At 42.8% G+C, this 23,696-nt stretch overlaps 1 protein-coding gene and 1 pseudogene across 2 annotated transcripts in view; both read right to left on the bottom strand.

Moving 5' to 3' along the window:
- The window catches only part of TBC1D22A (TBC1 domain family member 22A), an 839,044-nt gene that overhangs the window by 736,341 nt on the left and 79,007 nt on the right, over positions 1-23,696 (bottom strand). The window lies entirely within an intron of this gene.
- Positions 6,925-7,043, bottom strand: LOC143965298 (5S ribosomal RNA; annotated as a pseudogene).

Below are 23,696 nucleotides of genomic sequence, written 5' to 3'. Positions count from 1 at the left end.
GGAGTATTTTTGGTGAATAGGGGAGAAGTATGTGTAGTCTTTTCCTTGTGGGTTCAGCGTTCTCCAGGTATCATGTAGCAAGATGTTTTGAAGTTGCAATTTGATTTGTTTCAAGGCTTTGTATGGCAAGGCCGAGGAACCAGAGGAGGAATCTAAGATAGGGTTCAGGGGGACGTTAAAGTCCCCCCCGAGAATGAGAATTCCCGATGAGAAGGAAGATAAAAGGTCACAGACAGAGCGGAAAAATGTAACTTGTTTTGTGTTGGGAGAATATATATTAGCAATTGTGATTGGTTTGGAGTAAATGGTCCCTTTAAGAAATAAGTATCTCCCTTCAGTGTCACTTAGTGAATCTATTAGTTGAAAGGGTGTGTTTTTAGAGATAAGGGTCGACACACCTTTTGATTTGGAGTGGCAATTTGTTGAATGAAAAACCGTGGGGAAGTTTTTATCTGAGAATTTAGGAGTTTTGTCTGTCAGAAAATGTGTTTCCTGTGTAAATATTATATTTGCTTTCAATTTATGGCACTCCCGCAGGAGCCGGGACCCACTTCTTAATGAACTTTTCATCAATGGGATATAAAAGGGAAAATCTCTTAGGAGGAACAAAAATCCTGTCGGGATGCTTCCAATCAGCATACACCACCTGTTCCAACAGTGGGTGTAAGGGGAAAGCCTGTGCGGCCTGAAGAGGCCTCAAGGACCCCAAAGGGGACCAGGGGGGCTCAGTAACCTCTGCAAGAGGCGGAACGAACCATCTGGATCAAAATCCTCTGCGACTGAGAAGCAGAGGCTCAGACGTAGACTCATCCGCTAGGTCCGCCACAGGCCCTCCACAGAATCCTGAGCTTTTAGCTCTTCCCCATCCTCAACCCATTCTTGATCCAAACTAGGAGGCTCAGGGGAGTGGGATCTGTCATGCTTCTTGCCACCCTGCGGGATGGAGGCAATCATGCCAGCAATCCGATCATGTTGTGTTACCTGTTATGCCCTGCTGCGGTTGTAGCCGTAGTGGAGAGTTTGCCCCTGCGTGGGTACTGTTGGCCCAGGTGTGGGCAATTTTCTATGCTATTGAAAAACTCAATAAAAAAGATTTTACAATCATGCCAGCAATCATATGCTCTAACCCAGCTTGGACCGATGACAGTTCATCCCTGGTGATAAATGGTGAAGCAGCAGCGTTGGTTGTAGCCTCAATACCAGATAGGCGCAGCGGCTCAGATTGCCTGGAAACATCTGGTCTTTCAGGGGATACAACACTAGGAATACGACTAGGTTCATCAGGAGCTACTGACGACGCGGTGTGCCCTTCCCTGTAGTGTTAGTACCACTCCTCTTTTTTGAAGACATTTACAAGCCACAAAAAGGGAGTACCTGGGTGTAGTATTAACACACCTCAGAAGGGAGACCCTTTAATAGGGCTCACCAAGCCCCTATGCAACAATTCTGCTAAGCACCTTAGCCTGCCAAGCAACACCTGGTGACTCATGTGACCCGGGTAAGGAGAAATGCTGCAAATGCCTGGTTCAGAGCCTGCTCTATGTCCCACAGCTGCCTTCTGGAAGCACCACACGCTTGGCATACACAGCTTAAATAAGCTAGCTGTGCACAGGGGTGTTCTGTGCATGTGTGTGCATGCACATGTATGGTCGTGGTGAGTAGGAGTAGCTGTATTTGCATGATGCAAGATTTCATGCGCCCAGATTAGGCGACAGTGCATGCATGTCTTTGAGTGTGCACAACGCCTATGGCGAAGCTGCATGCACCATGGCCGCCAAACATACTGGGGATGCACAGCATCACTCATGTGAATTGTACAGGTAAAAAATAGCCAGACACAAGCAAAAAAAAGGTACACTTTGCAAACACCCACAGCTAACCCAAAATTCCCCTGTATTGGTCACCGCACACAGGTGTCCAGCCTCTAGGTAGCTTATCTGATTGTTACAATTACTGGGACACCCCACAATAAGTAAATAAAGGGTTTTCACTTACCCGTCCAGGAGCAGAGCAGCTTATAAGCCCAATCTTCACTCATTACAACGGGTTCCTGTTACTTGAGGACCTTCAAGGTCTGGGCACCCTTTTCATGTTTAGGGTCCACTCCCTTGGACCTGTAAAGCACCCTGCAGGAATGCCTTAGCGCTGTGGTGTCCAGGATTCCACTTTGCAGGGTCCAGCGCCAGGAGGTTGCATTACTGGCAAAACCTTGCAGGATCTTGAGTCTTTTTTGCGAGGCTCAGGTACCATTTATCTAAGCATATAGAGCCTGTGTCAAATGGATTAAATCAATCAATCCCTTGATTCATTTGAGAACTGTTTGTGGGACTAGAGATCTGGAGCTCAGACAGCTCAAAAAAACGTGCCCATCCACCTTGCAGACACTGGTAAAAAAAAAAAAACTGATGCAATTCCTGTATAGGAGGGGTTATATAGGGGGGATCACTTCCTGTTTAAGGCTTTGTCTGCCAGTGTCCATTAACCTAGAGATGGTGTATAACCCAGTAGGTAATGAATATTAGCCTAACTGTGTCCCATGATTTATAAAAAAGAAAAAAATGCTTTGTTTTTTTCAAAATGTTTGGACTTTTGTTTGTTTAGCATTTGTGTAAAATAAAAATAAAAAAAAAATGTAATTTGGGTACAGTGTAGCATGACTGCGCAATTGTCATTCAAAGTGTGACAGCACTAAAAGCTGTAAATCGGCCTGGGCAGGAAATGGGTGAAAGTGCCTAGTAGGCAAGTGGTTAAAATACAACAAAAAAAGGGTCTGTGATTTTTTTTTTTCCCCCCCGAGTCATATAGAGTGGGGCGAGTTCCATATATAGCATATTAAACGAAATGTTAAATGTTCATGCGACTGAATGTTTCATGGCACTGAACAGAAAAACAGGTTTTGACAGAAACACTGAAGGATCTTCAGATTGCAGATTTATCGTACATGTTTATGACTCAACTTGGGAAACATTGAAGAGGTGTTAATCTGCCCTCTGCTAATGTCTAGACATTCAGGATAAATTGACAAGAACAGGAAAATGTGAGAAAATATCAAAAAGATGCGCTAAAAGGGAAACTAGATCACACATTCAGAGGCTACACATTTTACATTATTGTAAGGAATGTTTAAAAACAATTGCTAGTGTTACATATTTGTACAGTTTGAAAAGGTTTCTAATACTTTTTTTGTTTCTAGGAGATCCGCTAATATTTCCTTTAGTTGCTGTATGATCTTTATGCCGGCTATTAATATTAGGAATCTTGCTAAAAAAAAAAAAAAATTGCCCAGATAAAAATCAAATGCACGATTATCTACTAGGTGTATTATTAATCGGTCTGGCCTCGCTAATACTATAGATATGTGAGCGAGGGAATGCAAAGCACAATCTTATCTTTGCAAAGAACAACTAAGCAATAAACACAATTTGCATATAAATTTAGGAGCATGGCAGCCCCATGTAAATATGCATATTATTACACTAAAATATTTAACCACTTCAATACAGGGCACTTAAAACACCTTCCTGCCCAGACCAATTTTGAGCTTTCAGCGCTGTCGCACTTTGAATGACAATTGCGCGGTCATGCTACACTGTATCCAAATGAAATTTTTATCATTTTTTTCCCACAAATAGAGCTTTCTTTTGGTGGTATTTGATCACTTCTGCGTTTTTTATTTTTTGCTAAACAAATAAAGTACAGAAAATTTTGAAAAAAAAATGTTTTTTTTGTTTCAGTTTCAAAACTTTGTAAATAAGTAAATTTTCTCCTTCACTGATGGGCACTGATGGGGTTACACTGATGGGCAATGATAAGGCGGCACTGATGGGCATCGATGAGGTGGCACCAATGAAGTGGCACTGATGAGGTGGCATTGATGGGCACTGATAGGTGGCACAAATTGGCACTGATAGGTGGCATGGATTGGCATGGATGGGCGGCACAGGTGGGCATGGGTAGGTGGCACAGGTGGGCATGGGTAGGCGGCACAGGTGGGCATGGATGGGCACTGATAGGTGGCATGGATGGGCACTGATAGGCGGCACGGATGGGCACTGATAGGCGGCACGGATGGGAACTGATAGGCGGCACAGATGGGAACTGATAGGCGGCACAGATGGGAACTGATAGGCGGCACAGATGGGAACTGATAGGCGGCATTGTATTATAATATACTGTACTAATGGATGCCAGTGTCAAACAATAATGCATGCCAATCAGTGATGCCCATTGTGGGCACTGATTGGCATCCATTATGGGCACTGATTGGCATCCATTGTGGCACTGACTGGAATCCCTGGTGGTCTAGGGTGGCATACCTTATCCTGGGCATCCCTGGTGGTCTGGTGGCATCCCTGGTGGTCCAGTGTGGGCATCCTCGGGGGGGCTGTGCTGATAATCGATCAGCACAGCCCCCCCCCCCTGTCAGAGGAGCAGCCGATCGGCTCTCCTCTACTCGCGTCTGACAGACGCGAGTGAGGAAAAGCCGATCACCGGCTCTTCCTATTTACACTGTGATCAGCCGTGATTGGACACGGCTGATCACGTGGTAAAGAGTCTCCATCGGAGACTCTTTACCGAGATCGTAGTTGCAGGGTGTCAGACTGACAATCTGCAACAACGATCGCCGCGATGCACGCCCCCGGTGGGGCGTGCAGCGGCTCATAATTCTGATCACGTCATATGACGTCCGATCATGATTATGAAACCACTTTGCCACCGTCATTTTGTTATAGGGCGGGCGGCAAGTGGTTAATATTTGAGAGATATTAATACAATTATTACAGCTGAACCCCAGACAGAAGGTAAGTATTTAAGAAATAATGCATTGCTCATAGTGCAATTGATGTAATTTACCTTGATATAAAATCACCTGTAATATCCAGCATAGTCACAATCAGAATGAGAGAAAGCAGGCCAGTAATTATACTGTAGCTAATCAGAATCTGCTGCATTAATAGGAATTTTATAACAGCTTACCTGTAAAATCCTTTTCTTTTGAAGTACATCACGGGACACAGTGCCATAGCAATTACTATGTGGGTTATAGTCCACCTTCAGGTGCTGGACACTGGCACTCCCTAAACAGGAAGTTGCCTCCCTATATAATCCCTCCCACTTCTGGGAATAACTCCGTTTTGTAGCAAAGCAATACACGTGTATAGTAGAAAGAGGGGCGGTCCCGTAATACACTTCAAAAGAAAAGGATTTTACAGGTAAGCTATAAAAACCTTTTTTCTTTAAATCGTACATCACAGGACACAGAGCCATAGTAATTACCATGTGGGATGTCCCAGAGCAATGTCAACTGAGGGGAGGGAGACACAACCAAAGTAGGGCACCATGAGATCAGAGGATTTACACTGCTACCTGCAGAACACTGCGTCCAAAGGCGACATCCTCATATCTTTTTACCTCCACCAGATAGAATCTGGTAAATGTATGGATTGAAGACCAAGTTGCGGCCTTGCAGAATTGAGCCATGGAGGCTTGGTGATGCACTGTCCACAAAGCACTAACAACCCTAGAGGAGTGCGCTTTGATTTGAGAGGGTAGAACTACCTCCTTAACCACTTCCCAACTGCCTCACGCAGATATCCTGTGGCAGAAGGGCATGTACAGGCAGAATACTGTACCTGTATGTTTCCCTTTAAGAGGCGGCTTACGGGCACGTGTGTCTGTGACCGTGATCACGCGATCGTCTCACGGTGAGGAAGAACGGGGAGATGCTAATGTAAAAAAGCATCTCCCCATTCTGCCTAGTGACACGGTCACTGATCAGTGCTCCCTGTAATCGGGAGCGGTGATCAGTGACGTGTCACACACAGCCCTCCCCCCACAGTTAGAATCATTCCCTAGGACACACTTAACCCCTACAGCGCCACCTAGTGGTTAACCCCGTGACGGCCAGTGACATTTTTACAGTAATCAATGCAATTTTTTAGCATTGATCACTGTATTAATGCTAATGGTCCCAAAAATGTGTCAACATTGTCCGAAATGTCCGCCATAATATCGCAGTCACGATAAAAAAATCACTTATCGCCACCATTACTAGTAAAAAAAAATTATCAATAAAAATGCCATAAAACTATCCCCCATTTTGTAGACGCTATAACTTTTGCGCAAACCAATCAATAAATGCTTATTGTGATTTTTTTTACCAAACATCTGCAGAAAGTCAAGGATTCTACCTTTGACCTATTCTCTGGGGTGCACCCCTTGGTTTCACACCAGAAGGCATAGGTTTCCCAGACTCCATAATATAAAATTATGGAGGCCGGCTCACTTGCATTAACCAAGGTAGAAACGACTGACTCTTACAGCCCACACGTCTTCAGAGTGTGGGTCTCAATAGCCAGACTGTTAAATTTAGCATTTGTAAAGTAGGATGGAACTCCGGACATTGCGAGAGAAGGTCTGGCTGTGATGGTAGGGTCCATGGGTCCCCTACTGCCATCTTTACGATCTCTGCATACCAAGATTTCCTGGGCCCCGCTGGGGGCCAGAAGAATCAACGACTTCCCTTCCTGCTTGATCCTGCAAAGAAGTCGTGGACGCCGGCAGAATAGGAGGGAATGCATAAATCAGTGAGAACCGATTCCACGGGAATAGCAAGGCATCTGTTCTGCAAGCTAGCGGATCCTTAGTTGTTGATTTCTTTGTTGAACCTGGATGCAAACAGATGTCTGGGATCCCCCATTTTTGACATATTGAAGGGAAGATATCGGGGTGAAGGAACCACTCTCCTGGGAAAAACTGCTGGCGACTCAAGTAGTCCACCTGCAAATTTTCTATACCTAGAATGAAGACTGCCGATAGGCAAAGTACATTGTTTTCTGCCCAAGATAGGATATGATTCACCTTTCTCTGAACCACACAACTTCTTGTAGATTTTTGGATATAAACTGAGGCTCCGGTGCACCCAGCCTACAGCACCTGGTATTTTCAGGTGGTCTCTCATCCGAGTACTAACCAGGCCCGACCCTGCACAGCCTCCAAGATCAGATGAGATCGGGCACTACCAGGGTGATGTGGCTGTAGGCTTTGGAGTCAGACACATTGGGAAGAGCTTGAACACTTTGTTCCAAGCCAATAGGATACTGTTTTGCATCAGTCTCAAATGAAACTGAGCATAAGGAATGGCCTTGAATGAAGCCACCATCTTTCCCTACAACCTCATGCAAAGTTGAATAGAAGAAATTCATCTTGCTTCGACCACCTAAATCAGTTCCTTTATGGCGCTGATCTTTGCCTGGGGTAAGAATACCCTTTTGCTGGGTGAATCTATGATCGGACTGAAGTATTTTAGCCTTCTTCATGGTTTCAAAAAAAAGATTTCTCCTAGGTTGAGAATTCGACCTAGATATTCCAGGTAGCTGAATATGATGACCATACTTTGGTCTAAGCGATCTATCAAGAACAGATCGACTAGTTAAACCATAATCGTTATACCTTGGGCCCTTAATCTGGCTAGAAGAGGGGCCAGAATCTGTGTAAACACTCAAGGTGCAATAGCTGGGCAAGAAAGCAGAGCTACACACTGAAAATGAAGATTTTCCACCTTGAAAAGTACATATTACTAGAGAGCAAAGAAATAGGCATATAGAGGTATGCATCTTTGATGTCGATTGACGCCAGAAGTTTTCCTTTTCCTCCTTGTAGGATGGAGATAACAGATTTGGATCGGCTTCATTCGAAAAAAAAAAAAAAGTGGTTATATTCAGGAATTGAATTTAGATTTTTGAGATCCAGAATGTCCATTTGGATTTAGCACCACAAAAAAAAAAAAAAAAAAAAAAAGTTTCAATCAAACCTCAACTTCTGTTCTTACATGGGGACCCCCCATGATCACTTTTTTCATTTTCTCTGGATGCTTAGAAACATTTGATCTGAGAAAACGAGGAGAGGAGAACTCTTGGAACTTCAGTTTGTACCCTGGAGCTATGGAGGATGTCTCCCAATCGTCTCGACACTCTTCCTGCCAGATCCTTGAGAACTGCAGAAAAATTCTCCCTATTCGATTGAACCTGGCGGTGGAAGCCGCCCTGACTGCCTGGAGGCTGATGCCTCTGGCACAGGAGAAGGAGCTTTAAAGCATTTAAAATGTAATATATTTAAAATATTTACTCCTTTTCTAAAATTGGCAAAAGGGATGCTTTCCACTAGAAATTATCCAAAACATCCCCAAATAGCTGTTTCAGCGCAAAAAGGAAGATTAGCCAGGAGCTTCTTACAATGCGCTTAGCGAAGGGAGCAAGGCTTGAAGCATAGAATCTCTCATAGCAACTATCACAAACATAAAGCTGCCTCTTGGGCCTGCTGAGCAGGATGACCTTGAACACCTGTTTCAACTGGTCTCTCAATGATTAAGCAATTACTGTCAGCACTCAATCTGCCAGAGAAAAAAAAAGTGTTTTTTTTTTTTCAACCTTTTTATCCATTGGATACCTAAACATTTGAGCATTGCCTGCTAGACAAGTCAAACTTATTCAGAGAGGATATAGCAGCATTAATTGCTGGTATACCCTACTTAGTGAATTTCCTCCACCATTGGATAAAGTGTGAAAACTTTTTGGAGGGAAAAAAAATGCTTATCTGGGCGATCCTCTCAGATACAAAATAGCTTATCCAGCAATGAATGGACAGGGAAAGGCATACAGTGGTGTGAAAAAGTGTTTGCCCCCTTCCTCATTTCCTGTTCCTTTGCATGTTTGTCACACTTAAGTGTTTCGGAACATCAAACCAATTTAAACAATAGTCAAGGACAACACAAGTAAACACAAAATGCAATTTGTAAATGAAGGTGTTTATTATTAAAGGTGAAAAAAAATCCAAACCATCATGGCCCTGTGTGAAAAAGTGATTGCCCCCCTTGTTAAAACATACTATAACTGTGGTTGTCCACACCTGAGTTCAATTTCTCTAGCCACACCCAGGCCTGATTATTGCCACACCTGTTCACAATCAAGGCATCACTTAAATAGGAGCTGCTTGACACAGTAAGGTCCACCAGAAGATCCTTAAAAGCTACACATCCTGCCGAGACCCAAAGAAATTCAAGAACAATTGAGAAAGAAAGTAATTGAGATCTATCAGTCTGGAAAGGGTTATAAAGCCATTTCCAAAGCTTTGGGAATCCAGCGAACCACAGTGAGAGCCATTATCCACAAATGGCGAAGACATGGAACAGTGGTGAACCTTCCCAGGAGTGGCCGGCCGCCCAAAATTACCCCAAGAGCGCAGCGACGACTCATCCAAGAGGTCACAAAAGACCCCACAACAACGTCCAAGGAACTGCAGGCCTCACTTGCCTCAGTTAAGGTCAGCGTTCATGCCTCCACCATCAGGAAAAGACTGGGCAAAAATGGCCAGCATGGCAGAGTTCCAAGGAGAAAACCACTGCTGAGCAAAAAGAACATCAAAGCTCGTCTCAATTTCTCCACAACACATCTTGATGATCCCCAAGACTTTTGGGACAACATTCTGTGGACCGATGAGACAAAAGTGGAACTCTTTGGAAGGTGTGTGTCCAAGTATATCTGGCGTAGAAGGAACACTGCATTTCATAAAAAGAACATTATACCAACAGTAAAATATGGTGGTGGTAGTGTGATGGTCTGGGGCTGTTTTGCTGCTTCAGGACCTGGAAGACTTGCCGTGATAAAAGGAACTATGAATTCTGCTGTCTACCAAGAGATCCTGAAGGAGAATGTCCGACCATCTGTTCGTGTACTCAAGCTGAAACGAACTTGGGTTCTGCAGCAGGACAATGATCCTAAACACACCAGCAAGTCCACCACCGAATGGCTGAAGAAAAACAAAATGAAGACTTTGGAGTGGCCTAGCCAAAGTCCTGACCTGAATCCTATTGAGATGTTGTGGTATGACCTTAAAAAGGCCGTTCATGCGCGAAAACCCTCTAATGTAACTGAATTAGGACAATTCTGCAAAGATGAGTGGGCCAAAATTCCTCCAGGACGCTGTAAAAGCCTCATTGCACGTTATCGCAAACGCTTGGTTGCAGTTGTTGCTGCTAAGGGTGGCCCAACCAGTTATTAGGTTTAGGGGGCAATCACTTTTTCACACAGGGCCATGATGGTTTGGATTTTTTTCACCTTTAATAATAAACACCTTCATTTACAAATTGCATTTTGTGTTTACTTGTGTTGTCCTTGACTATTGTTTAAATTGGTTTGATGTTCCGAAACACTTAAGTGTGACAAACATGCAAAGGAACAGGAAATGAGGAAGGGGGCAAACACTTTTTCACACCACTGTACACAGCTTGAGGAAGCTTTAGTGAACCCAAACACTCAGTTAAGGATGCATAAACATAGAACGATCATTCAGCAAGACATTGCACCATCAATCTTAATATTGGAACAGCTGATTCTCTCGCATTTGACACCCAAGAAGAGGAGTCATCAGCCTCACCACGGTCCCCTGAAGGAATTTGTCTTCTCCTGCCCCTAGTTCCTCAGTTTGATGGTCTTGGGTAATGGAAGAGAACCTGCCGCATTTTCATCCACACGAAGATGTGATTAAAGTCGCTAAAAAATGTTTTTTATTATTATTATAAAATAAACAGGGGCTGCAGTGTTCAACAGTTGCAGACATTTCATGGCCCTGATTTTCATTCTGACCAGCCCCCGCCTCTCTCAGGGGAGGATGCCATTTGTAGAGATGAATAGGCTTTCCAGAGCTTGAGGGTGACCCTTAGCGCTTTTCTGGGGGTGTTTCAACCCCCCCCTTCTGACCATAGCCCGATGCACAAAGCAGAGGTACTGCCAGAAGAAATTGCATCTACTGCTTGAGCAATAGTCCAGCTACTGCCACTGCTATTAACCTCCCTGACGGTATTCCCGAGTCTAACTCGGGGTGGTATTTCAGTACCAATAGTGGTAACCCCAAGCCAGACTTGAGATCGCATCTCAGGATACAGGGAAAGTTACTTACCTTGTCCCCTGGATCCTGCGATGTCTCCCCGCTGTGTGTGCGAGCTGTCTTCTCACTCGATTCACACAGTGCCAAGTGCCGCCGAGCTCCTTTCCCTGCGACGCAATTGGCGCCAAATTCAAAAAAGTTAAAACACAGTACACTGTAATCTTACAGATTACAGTACTGTATAAAAAAAAAAACACACACCCCCTTTGTCCCTAGTGGTCTGTCCAGTGCCCTGCATGCACTTTTATATTATAAATACTGTTTTTTCTGCCTGGAATTTGGAGATTGTCCATAGCAACCAAAAAGTCCCTTTATGTCAAAAGTGGTTTTAGACTAGCTAGAAAACAGCGATAATAAATTAGAATCACTTGCAGAATTGAGCGATAGCGATTTGTGGGGAAATTCATCAAACACTAAATCTAATGATAGCAACAATTCTTCAACTGAGAAAATGTCAGTGTTTTTGATTTAATTATTGAATAATTTTTATTATTATTATATTATTAATTGTTATAATTATAGTTATTTATTATATTATAATTTACGATTTTGTGTTTCAAACTTTATCCGGGATGTCTACTAGACTCTGGTTTGGACAGATACTGCATTGCTGAGTTTTAATAAATGGACACTTACCTGTTGCAGGGTCCAGCGATGTCGGCAGCAGATGATGAGCAATCGCTCGACTCTCAGCTGCCCCCACCGCCATCCTCTGTCAGGGAATCGGGAAGTGAAGCATTGCAGCTTCACTGCCCGGTTCCCTACTGCACATGTGCGAGTCCTGCTGCTCCCCGTTGTGCCCTGGGAACTGTGTGTTTCCCAGAACACAACGGGGGGGGGATGGGGGGAGGCTCAGTGGCTAGCTGCGGCTAGCTATTCCCGGAAGTGGGTGCAGATACCTGGATTATACAGGTATCTGCACTCCCTCTCCCCTGAAAGGTGCCAATTGTTACACCGGAGGGGGGGGGGGGTCCGACGAGTGGAACTTCCACTTTAGGGTGAAGGTCTGCTTTAAATGAGTTATTCCCAAGAATTGCAGGCCTACAATATAAAACGCAAAATTTCCACACAAAACATTGTACCGCTTTCAGCACCAAAAATCTGAAATAATCATACCGCCAGGGAGGTTAATGCTCAGCCTCATGCAATAGTAAATGTGTCAAATAGGAAATGCCTGTATCACCAAAATCTTGTTCATGCTTTTCTTTTCTCTTATGTCTCTCCGATAATTTTCCAGTCAGCATAAATGGAGAGATGGGAAAAAAAAAAAAAAAAAAAAAAACCTTCCTTGCTCTATCCAAAATGCAACAAAAAATAAAAAAGTGTTTTGCCTGTAGTTCTACTTTAACTGTAACTAATCTAGTGGAGCAATCCCTCACTAGAATACTAGTCATATTCCAAAAAAATCTTTCTGATCATGCATGCACTCTGCAATTCCATTTATTCCTATGAACTTCAGAGTACTAGCTCTACAATTCTCTACCACAGCTTACTATTTATTACATCTATTAGGGAAGAGGTCCAACTCATCTGGGACACTGTAAATCTACAAGGGAACTAAATGGATGATTCACTGAACAGAGTTACACATGGCCTCAAATTCCCCTATAAAACCAGACTGCAACTTCAAATAACTATAGTGATCCCAGTGCTTTGTAAATACTGTATTTATTGCCATTTAACACACACTTTTTTTCCCTCTGAGAATAGGGGGCAAATCACAAGTGTGTGTTTATATGCCAATAGTGTACCAAAGAGGAGGACGAGTGCCACCAGAATTCACTGAGCCGTCATCTCCTGTTTCCTCGGCTCTCACGTCACACACGTAGTCTTGCCTCCGCCACCGGCATTGGGCCAGTGTTCTGTCTATCACAGGAGCTGGTCCAATGCCGATGGCAGGATTATGCGTGTGACTGCTGACTGAGAGCCACGTAAATGAATGACAGTTCAGTGATTTCCTGCACTGTTCTGGCTGCAATGATGAGAGATGGTGAAGCTGCAGAAGGGCATTGAGGCTTAAAATGGCCATTAATCAGGCTGCACTGATGGGAATTGATCAGACTACATTGAAGCTGCAGATGGGCATTGATTAAGCTGCATTGATGGCAGATGTTTATTTAAAAAATATTTTTTTCCTGAAACTTACCTCCTAAATTAAAGGCGCATGTTATACGCCGATAAGTATGGTACTCAAATTAAAATTCAAAACCAGATAGGCTGCAGAATAAACAATATCTACACAGATATATATAAAAAAAAAAAAAAAAAAGTGTTGCGCTAGCCCTCTAAATTGGGCAGCCTCAAATTACCAACCTATAGTGAAATAACTTAAAGGCCAAGTTCACCTTTGGAATGTGTTGCATGTTCCACCTGTATTTAGGTTGGAAGCTGTTACATGTTCCAGCTTCTTCTCCCTCCAACTCCTGTGACAGTGGGCAGTGGAATTTTCCCCCTGCACCCGCTGTCACAATTTAATAACAGCCCTGCATGGCTGCATCATTCATTTACAGAGTTCCGTTTATGAATGAACCACACATATCGGCTGTGGCTTGTAACTGTCAATGAACTGTGAGGGTGCTGGTGAGCTTTCTCGTAGTTCATGGATTCTTCCTGCAATTCAATAACTGCCTGCCTGTATAGGAGGCCACAGGCAGACAGTGTAATGAAACTCTGTAGGATCCTTGCATTGCACCCGCTATCTGCTGATGGCGGGTGCAATATTTTACAGGTTGCAGTGTAAAAAATAATAAATGTAATTTTTTTTACTTGCACAAATATGTATTTAATGTTTTGTTTATAAAAGGCAAACTTATCCTTTAGGTCCAGTTCACACTGAGGCAGCATGACTGCCTCAGGCGACCTGGACGCGACCACTGCGGCAACCTGCAAAACGACTTCTGTATAAAAGTCAATGCAAGTCGCCTCAAGTTGCCCCAAAAGTCATACAGGAACCTTTTTCTAAGTCGAACGGTTCCATTGCACAGAGCAAGATGCGACTTGGCAGGCGGCTAAGTCGCCTGATGAGTCGCCCCTGTGTGAACAGGCTCTTAACCACTTCCCACCCGGCCAATGCATATATACGGCCGGGTGGGAGCCGTCTACTCCTGATAGGACGTTCAGGAACGTCCTTCAGGAGTAGCGGGATCGCCCGCGCAGCGGCGCGATCCCGATGTGCTCGTGTCACCCGGACACGGCACATCTCAGATCGGCAGGAGGGCTCTGTGATTGGCCCTCCTGATCACATGACGGCCGTGTCCAATCACGGCCGTCATGTGATGTAAACAAACAGCCGGTTGCTAGGCAATCGGCTCTCCTCTCCTCACACGGAAGTCACCGCTGAGGAGAGGAGAGCAGAACGCTGCAGCCGGCTGATGATCAGTGAGTATGGGCTGCTTTTTACAGCTTTTTACTCACTGATCATCAGTGTAGTGTAAACACACAACACACCACACAGTACAAACACAGTCCCCACATATGTCCCCAAAACACACATGTCCCCAAAACATACATGTCCCCAAATAATAAAAACACATGTCCCTAATAATAAAAACATGTCCCCCACATATGTCCCACTAAAATCACATGTCCCAATGATTATCTGCACACATATGTGCGTGATCACCTGCACACATATGTACATGATCATTTGCGTACATATGTCCGTGATCACACAAACCAATTATTATACACTTAACGGAATTTTTTTTACCAAAAACATGTAGCAGAATACATTTTGGCTTAAATTTATGACAAAATTAGATTTTATTGGATTTCTTTTCAAATAGAAAAAAGAAAATATTGTTTTTTTTCCAAATTTCCGCTATTTTTGCGCTTATATCGCAAAAAAAAAAAAAAACGGAGTCGTGAATAAATAACACCAAAATAAAGCTCTATTTGTGCGAACAAAATGATAACAATTTCATTTGGGTACAGTGTAGCACGACCGCGCAATTGTCACTGAAAGCGATAGAGCGCTGAAAGCTGAAAATTGGGCTGGGAAGGAAGGGGGTGAAAGTGCCCTGTATTGTAGTGGTTAAATAAATACCAATTAGGTAAGAAAAAAAAAAAAAAACACATAAGTAAAAAAAAGTTAATAAAAAGAAATTCAGCATCAGTTGATGCAATTTATTGTGTATTATCCAAAACCCATGGTATATAAGGCAGTCAGTGACACTCTCCTCAGACAGACCACAGGCTTCTCACCAGATGCCAAGACCCCTTAACTATAGGAGGTCAAATGTGCATCCCAATCACAATGGGACAATCAGCATGGCAATGTAGTGAAAACTCCCCCAGCCACACTCCTCTGATGTTCAGATGGAAGCCGCAGTATCAGGTTACCATGACCATATCAAAAATAAAAAGGCTCCACATAGTGTTAGACGTAAAAACTCCTCAGTTTTATTAATAAAAATAATACAAAGAGTTCTAAGCATGGAAGTGCCTCTGATGACAGGGTTTGGTTAAAAACATTGAGCAACGCTAACGATCTGCGTCACAACACACGCACAGCAAGCAGAGCCAATTTTCTTCCATGTTTTTGGCTTGTAACTATCTTTGTATTTTTTTTTATAAGAAAAAAAGCAAGGAGTTTATACTTTTTATTTTTTACACTACATGAAGCCTTTTCTTTTTGATATGGCTATGGTACACTAGTACTGTAGCCTGCATTAGTCATCACTGGTATTCTTGTTATAACCCACTATTAGCTATATTCGCATTTGCATGCGAGTGCGGAGGGATGAAGACATTTCACTTTTTTTTTTATTCTTTTTTTTTTTTTTAATAGTGGGGTCCATATCAGGGGAGAGGACACCCAATAGGGTAAGGTGGGAGGCACACTGGTGTCAGTTTTTGGTGAACAGTTGCTGAGCTACCATCACCAAGAAGATATTTTGATTGATTTCGCTGTGAAATTGGACTGTTTATAGGCGGTGAATATTGATGTATTTTGCACCTTATTTGATTTTAATGTGAATTTTGAACTCTTAGCCCTTGTACACACGGTCGGAGATTCCGACAACCAAATCCGTCGGAGTAATTCCGACGGATTAATTCCGGAAGAGGTCTGGAAATGATGTTGCATACACACGGTCGGACTAAGTTGTCGGAAAATCCGATTGTACGTAACGTGATGACGTTATTTCGTTACAACGGGACTACGTTCAGGCTAGTAGCCAATAGGTTTGGTCTAGGAATTTGATTTGAGCATGCGTGGCACTTTGTCCATCGGAGTAGGCTACACATGATCGGAGTATGTCCGATAGGAGCATTTTGTCTGAAAATTTTACCGGCAAGTTGGAAAACTTGGTCCGTCGGATATTCAGACAGAAACAGTCCGATGCAGACCACACACAGTCGGAATATCCGTCAAAACGGTCCGATAGGAAACATTTGGTCGGAATCTCCGACCGTGTGTACAAGGGCTTATACATATTGGAGCTCTTCAGTTTTTTCTTTTAGACTGCTTTCACACCAAGCCGCCCATAGTGTCGGCGGTAAAACGCTGCTATTTTGAGCTGCGTATTACCATCGGATTTGCAGCGCATTTTGGCCACTAGCGGGGCGGTTTTACCCCCGCTAGCGGCCGAGAAAGGGTTAAAACCGACCGCAACACGCAGCAATAGCGGAGTTTTGCTGGTGGTAATGCAGCATTGCCCCATTGATTTCAATGGGGAGCAGCGGTGGAGGAGCGGTGTGTTCACCGCTTCAAGGAAGCTGCTGGAAGGACTTTTCCTGACGTCCTGCCAGCACACCCCTTGGCTTTCACACTGGAGTGAATGGAGCAGCAGTTTGAGGGCGTATTGCAGGCACTATTTCGAATGCTATAGCGCCTGCAAAACGCCCTCGGTGTGAAAGGGGTCTTATATTTGTTAAGTGTGGTGATTGCACTGTTGAGTGCCAGCTGCTCTATATTTACTCTCTTGATTTATTAGGAGATATAAAATGTATTATTTGTTTTGGGTCATAGAATAATAGCGTGGAGATTTTTTTTTTTTTTTGTAATAATGACATCCAACTGAGTCACTGGGGAATGTGAACAAGACCCTGTACAAAAGGCCTTAGCTAAGGAGTGACAGGCAATCAGCCTTTAAAAAAAGAATGGCAGAGGTTGGACCCTTGATGGTACACCAAATTGAAAAAGAGTGATCCTCCTGGGATGAATTTGTAATAAGCCAATTTCCTGGCCTTTACACCAGTGTCAAACCCATAAGCAAACATTTATTATATAGCAGCTTACCAATTCTTAGATGTGATAGCTGCGTTCTGTTTTTTAGGCTTTCAAAGTCTATTCTTTTTCAAAGGAACAAGCTCTACTGTAGATGTATCCGTTTACAGGGATGAGAAACTATTTAAACACTGACAGGCGTGCTTACAATGATCATTTATTTAGGTAAAATCATTTATTTAAAAAAGGAACAAAACTGCTGGAATTCCTTATAAAAGTATTTGCTGGAATTTGTCTTCAATCTGTTAGTGTATTTTTATCTGCTAGTACAACTTGTCTAACATGCAACATGAAACATTGGTTGAAACCAAATTCAGCTTGACCTTGTCCCTCAGGAACTGGGCTTAATCATTAAGGCATTAAAGCCAGCAACTGAGAAGGGGTTAGTTAACAAGCCCTTGGAACAAAAGGCCAGGACGATCTGGGGGTGCTCACCCTTAGGAACCTCTAACTCCCTTCTCATACAAGGTTGACATATTGCAAGCATCAGCCACCTAGCGAGCGTCTGCCTGGAAGCCCTATACCCCATCCTGACTCCTGAAAATAGAACAAAAAAAAAAGCATCAGTCTTCCTAAGCTCCTTGGTTACCTATGGATAACATAGCACACACCTTCTCATGTCCAGGGTGTGAAAACTTTTTTCTTGATCACAAGTGGGATTTGAACAAAAAATAGGCAAAATGATTTCCTGTGACCAACGATAGCTTGTGTCTACCTTGGCAGGAACCCAGAATCTGTTCTAAATACCATATGGTCCAGGAAAAGCAGTAAAAATTGAGCTCTAAGCGATACAGCTTCCAATTCATTCACCCTCAAGGAAGTAGAGAGAGATCTGCTGTTCCTAGTATTCAGCAATCTCTCTCTATTCCCCATCAGTCCACCCCCCCCCCCCCCCCCCCCAGTTAGAAACAGCTCCCTAGGGAACACTTAAACCCTAGGGTTAACACCTTCCCTGCCAGTGACATTTATACAGTAATCAGTGACTATTTATAGCTCTGGTCGCTGTATAAATGTCAAATCTTTCCACCGCAATGTCGCAGTCCTGCTAAAAATCGCTGATCACCGACATTACTAGTTAAAAAAATAAAAAAGTTAATAATAAAAATGCCATAAATATATCCCCTGTTTTGTAGACACTTTAACATTTGCGCAAACAAATCAATATAAGCTTATTGCGATTTATTTTACCAAAAACACGTAGAAGAATACATATTGGCCTAAATTGATGAAGAAATTATTATTTTTTTTGGATATTTATTATAGCAAAATGTAAAAAAAAAAAAAAACGTTTTTTTCATAATTGTCGCTTTTTTTTTTACAAGCACAAAAAATAAAACCGCAGGGGTGATCAAATAGCCCCTGAAAGAAAGCTCTATTTGTGGGGGAAAAGGGACATCAAATCTGTTTGGGTACAGCATCGCATGACCACGCAATTGTCAGTTAAAGCGATGCAGTGTTGTATCGCAAAAAATGGCCTGGTCATTAAGGGGGAAAATCTTCCAGGGCTGAAGTGGTTAAAGTGGATGTAAACCCAATTCATGAAATTTGAGCTGGACACATCTATCTGCAGTGTTTTTTTATCTCTCTCTAAAGCACTTGTATCTATCCTGCCCATTCCTCTGTTATCAGCCTGATAACTTGACAAGCTCTCCGAGGCCTGGAAAAAAAACAGGTCGGAGGAGGTTGCTATAAATAGATCAGCAGCCAGATCAACAGTGTGGGGAGAGGGTGTGTGCCTTTCCTCCAATCAGCTTTCTCACAGTGTCTAGCAATGATCTCCTCCTACAGATGAAAGCGGAAAAGAAAAATATAACAGGATGTGCACTTTCTAAACAGTATATAAAAGGTGAAGACAGCAGATAAACATGTAAAACGTATAGAGAGGTATGTTTAATCTCTGTGCATCATCTGAGGCTGTTCACTTCACTGGGTATATGTGAGGGTTTACAGCAGGGGTGGCCAACCCGTGGCCCGCGGAGCCCTCTGATGTGGCTCGCGAGCTCTTGCTCTGGAATTGTGGGTTAGTAAGACCAGATCGCAGGTTGCTGACCCCTTATACCACAGCATCAGTGTTGTGAATGAAGCAGGTGGTAGAGGAAGAAAGTGGCTGCAGAGCAGAGCCCTATAAGCCAATGCTTCCTGTACAGCGCTGGCTTTTGCCACAGGCAGAGTCTATGGCAAAGTTCAGTTAACCCACAGGATAGACACAGGTGCACTACGCTGCACCCACGGTGTGGGTAAAACACAGCACATCAGTGTAAAAGCAGTTTAGGCCCTATCCAATCGGACCCTCGATTCACCTCTACAGAGCGGCAGATGTAAACAGACTTTTGTCTGTTTACTCCCGCCTGCCTCCAATCAGATCGTAAAAATCCCATAAAAAAAAAATAAAAAAAATATATAGAAGGAAATTTGTCCCCTTCCATCTGGATGGATAAGATCGGAGGGCCTATAGAGTAGCCGTGACCTGTCATCCACCCGCTCCACTCATTGTAGCCAGCAACTGGTTACCAAGTTGCTTAAGTGGCCCTCGCTCTTAAAAAGGTTGGGCACCCCTGGTTTACAGGTACATCAACTTTAACCACTTCCCGACCGGCGCACGCCGATGTACATCGGCAGAATGGCACGGGCAGGTATATTGGTGTACAGGTACGTCCAGTTTTTAATGCCGCCCTGCGTGCCGGCATTAAAATGAGTGAGTCCGGCGGACTCCATCGCCGCAGGCATACCCACGATCGTCTCACAGGGCGGCTGAACGAGGAAATGCCGTTGTAGACAGCATCTCCCCGTTCTGCCTAGCAACAAGTGATGCTGATCTCTGCTCCATGTGATTGGAGCAGAGATGAGGGTTCACTAAAACAAAGCTCAGCCCCCCCACAGTTAGTAACACACCCCTAGGAACACTTAACCCCTACACTGCCACCCACTGGTTAACCCCTTCACTGCCAGTGTCATTTACACAAGAATCACGTCGCAGTCACAATAAAAATCCCTGATCACCACCATTACTAGTAAAAAAATAATAATAATAAAAATGCCATAAAACTATCCCCTATTTTGTAAACGCTAAAACTTTTGCGCAAACCAATCAATAATCGCTTATTTTTACCAAAAATATGTAGAAGAATACGTATCGGCCTAAACTGAGGGAAAAAAATGTTTTTTTATATATTTTTGGGGGATATTTATTATAACAAAAAGTAAAAAATAAAGCGTTTTTTCCAAAATTTACGCTCTATTTTTGTTTATAGCGCAAAAAATAAAAAAACGCAGAGGTGATCAAATACCACCAAAAGAAAGCTCTATTTGTGGGGGGAAAAAGGAAGCCAATTTTGTTTGGGAGCCACGTCACACGACCGCGCAATTGTCAGTTAAAGCGACGCAGTGCCGAATTGCAAAAAGTGGTCTGGTCTTAAGCCAGCAAAATGGTCCGGTCTGAAAGTGGTTAATTCTGAACACAACTACATCCACAGTTATAAGAGAGAGCGTGCACACTTATGCAACCACATTATTATTTTTATTATTTTTATTATATATAAAAGTATATAGTATATATGGTATAAAAGATTTCAGTTTGCGTTTCAATTGAGTTGTACAGTTTATAGGTCACATTAAAAAGGTGGAAAAAAGTTCTGAAATGATTCATTTGTCTCATTTTTTACATCACAGAAACCTGACATTTTAACAGGGATGTGTAGACTTTTTATATCCACTGTATAAGAGTTTCACAAGTTCTTGGAGAGACAAAAAAGACATATCAAGGGCATTTAAGCTGGCAGCTTTGTCACACATACCTCCCACTTTGAGATGTCTATTTATGGCCAACCCCAAAAATTACCATAGTAACATTTTTTTACATTCTCTAAATCATTGTTTTTATTTTTACACTGCCTCTTCATCAGTGTTCTGCAATACATAAATAGATGTCAGTTGCTATACAACCACATTTTTATTTTTTATTTTATTTTTTATTTTTTTAACTTTTTTGGATGATAGCAGAACAGATACCTACATGCTGTGATAAAATATTTCAGTTGCTATACAACCACATTTTTTTTTTTTTTTACTTTCTTGGATAATAGCAGAACGGATACCTACTGGCTGTGATAAAATATGTCACTGGTGTAAATGCCTAGATATTTGGCACCTACGGAACTAAAATTAATGATCGGATAACCTAAAACAAAAGATCAGCTTCACAGTACCCATTTTGTCACAAACTCATCACCTGACAGATCAAAGCATTCAGCATTTCAGTCCATGTCGGGACCATGTAAAAAGCAGCTGCACAATGACCCCAAAATAGGAAAAGGTAATGTAGGAACACATTTCTCCATTCTGTCTGTTCAATCTCAGGAAAGGCCCGATTAACGCCACACATATGGCAGTTACTGGCACTACTTGCGTGCTGTAAACCCTCATATTGGTGATGTCTATGCCAACAATTATGTCACATCTCACTTGTTACTTGGCCACACATTTAGACTATTATAAGACTAAAAGATAAATTGTGATCACTTTCTACCATATTCATGGGCTCTTTACTCAGTGTTCACCTGACCACAGCATCTAGAGTCCTAAAGTAGAGCTATAGGCAAAACCTTTTATTTTATTTATTTATTATTTATTTTTTGGATAGACACCCTGTCAATTATTTTATTTTTATTTTTTGCCATCTGTGTCCCCATTGGGGAGATTTCTCTTCACTTCCTGTCTCAGACAAAACAGGAAGCGAGAAGATATCCCTACAAATTAACAGCTTAACGACCGCTCCACGAACATATACTGCCCTTTAGTGCAAAAATCGCGTACCTGTAAGTGAATCTCATGATCACGCCGCCAGAGCCCTGCTACCACTGTGGCTGGACACAAGGGGAGCAAATCAGTGGGTCCTGGTGGCCGCGAAGCCAACGATAGTTCGTAGAGAGACAGAACAGCGGTCTGAATATATAAACAAGGCAGACCGCCGTTTTGCCAAAAAGGAAAATGCTAAGCAGAAACATGGATCAGTTTTCCTTTAGTCAAAGCACCCCCCCTACAGTTAGAAAGTACACATAGGGAACACAGTTAAGTGTCAATTATTGTCAGAATGTCCATCGCAGTATCGCAGTCCCGCTATAAGTTGCTGATTACTGCCATTACTAGTAAAAAAAATATCCCACAGTTTGTAGATGTTATAGCTTCTGCGCAAACCAATCAATATACCCTTATTGGGATTTTTTTTACCAAAAAAATGTAGCAGAAGACATACTGACCTAAATCAATAAAGAGATTCTTTTCAATTCTTTTATTGGATGTTTTACAGCAGAAAGTGGGAAAAAATTAAAATTTTCTCAACATTGTCAGTCTTTATTTGTATAGTGGAAAAAATAAAAAAACGTAGGAGGTGAGGTGATCAAATACCACCAAAAGAAAGCTCTATATCCCTCTTTAAAGTTCTCAATCTCTAAAGTCTATATAACTAATGTTGCCATTCAGAGGACTCTTTTATACAAAAAAATAATAATAATTAGCTCAGTACCAACGTGCATTAGCAACACTTGTTTGAGCTATTAATTACTAGTCATCCTCATCATACTAATTGGCACTTGCATGACCAATTACTGTGTAACTAACTTTCCTGACAGCAATTTCTTTGCTGTTTTGTGCATCTTGGATGTTGTTCAATGAGCACAAACATGTACAAATCAGATGGAATCTGCGTTATCATAGTTGCACAATTGTGTTAAAAATATCACACTGTCATTATCTCCAGGACTGCTAAAATAATGATTTCAGCTCTGTAAAAAATTCTACTAGTGACACTACTGTGACCAATTACTGATCATCCTCATTAAAAGGTGACGCAAGTGTCACTAATTATAATGTGTGTCACCTATACCACAAAACGAATGCATCTACCACATCTAAAAAAAAAAACTGGTACACTACAATAAAATAAATGTTTGGGGTTTAATATCTCATTACAGCGGAGTTCTACCCCAAAGTGGAACTTCCGCTCATCTGTCTCCTCCCCCTTCTGGTGCCACAATTGGCACCTTTCAGGGGGAATGGGGGGGCAGGTACCAGTTTTTGACAGGTACCCTTTCCCCACTTCTAGAGTCAGCACCATCCCTCTGAAATTTGGCACCCCTCCTCCTCCTGCCACCAGGCCAATTCATGCATCTGCAGTAGGGAACCGGCTGTGAAGTCGATAGGCAGCAGCAGCACCCGACAGCCAATCCCAAGAAATCGGCTGGGGTGCCAGCATCGCAGGAACCCTGGACAGGCAAATCCGATTTAAAGTGGTTGTAAACCCTTACAACCAACTTTGACCTACAGGTAAGCCTAGATTAAGGATTACCTGTAGGTCCAAGAAATATCTCCTAAACCTAGACGGTTTAGGAGATATTTGCTGAAAGACAGGCACCGCTGTCTACAGCGCATGCGCCGTAGACAGCGGCGCGCAGGCGCACTGAGCATGCCGCGGTCAATGGCGACATGCCGCGAGTGGGGGCTCCCGTGTGCATGCGCAGGAGTGACG

The sequence above is a fragment of the Lithobates pipiens genome, unplaced genomic scaffold, assembly GCF_037356315.1.
Source record: "Lithobates pipiens isolate NorthernLeopardFrog02 unplaced genomic scaffold, aLitPip1_a1.2 Scaffold_8, whole genome shotgun sequence".
Taxonomy (NCBI): Eukaryota; Metazoa; Chordata; class Amphibia; order Anura; family Ranidae; genus Lithobates; species Lithobates pipiens.
This window is presented reverse-complemented; position numbering and strand designations above follow the sequence as displayed.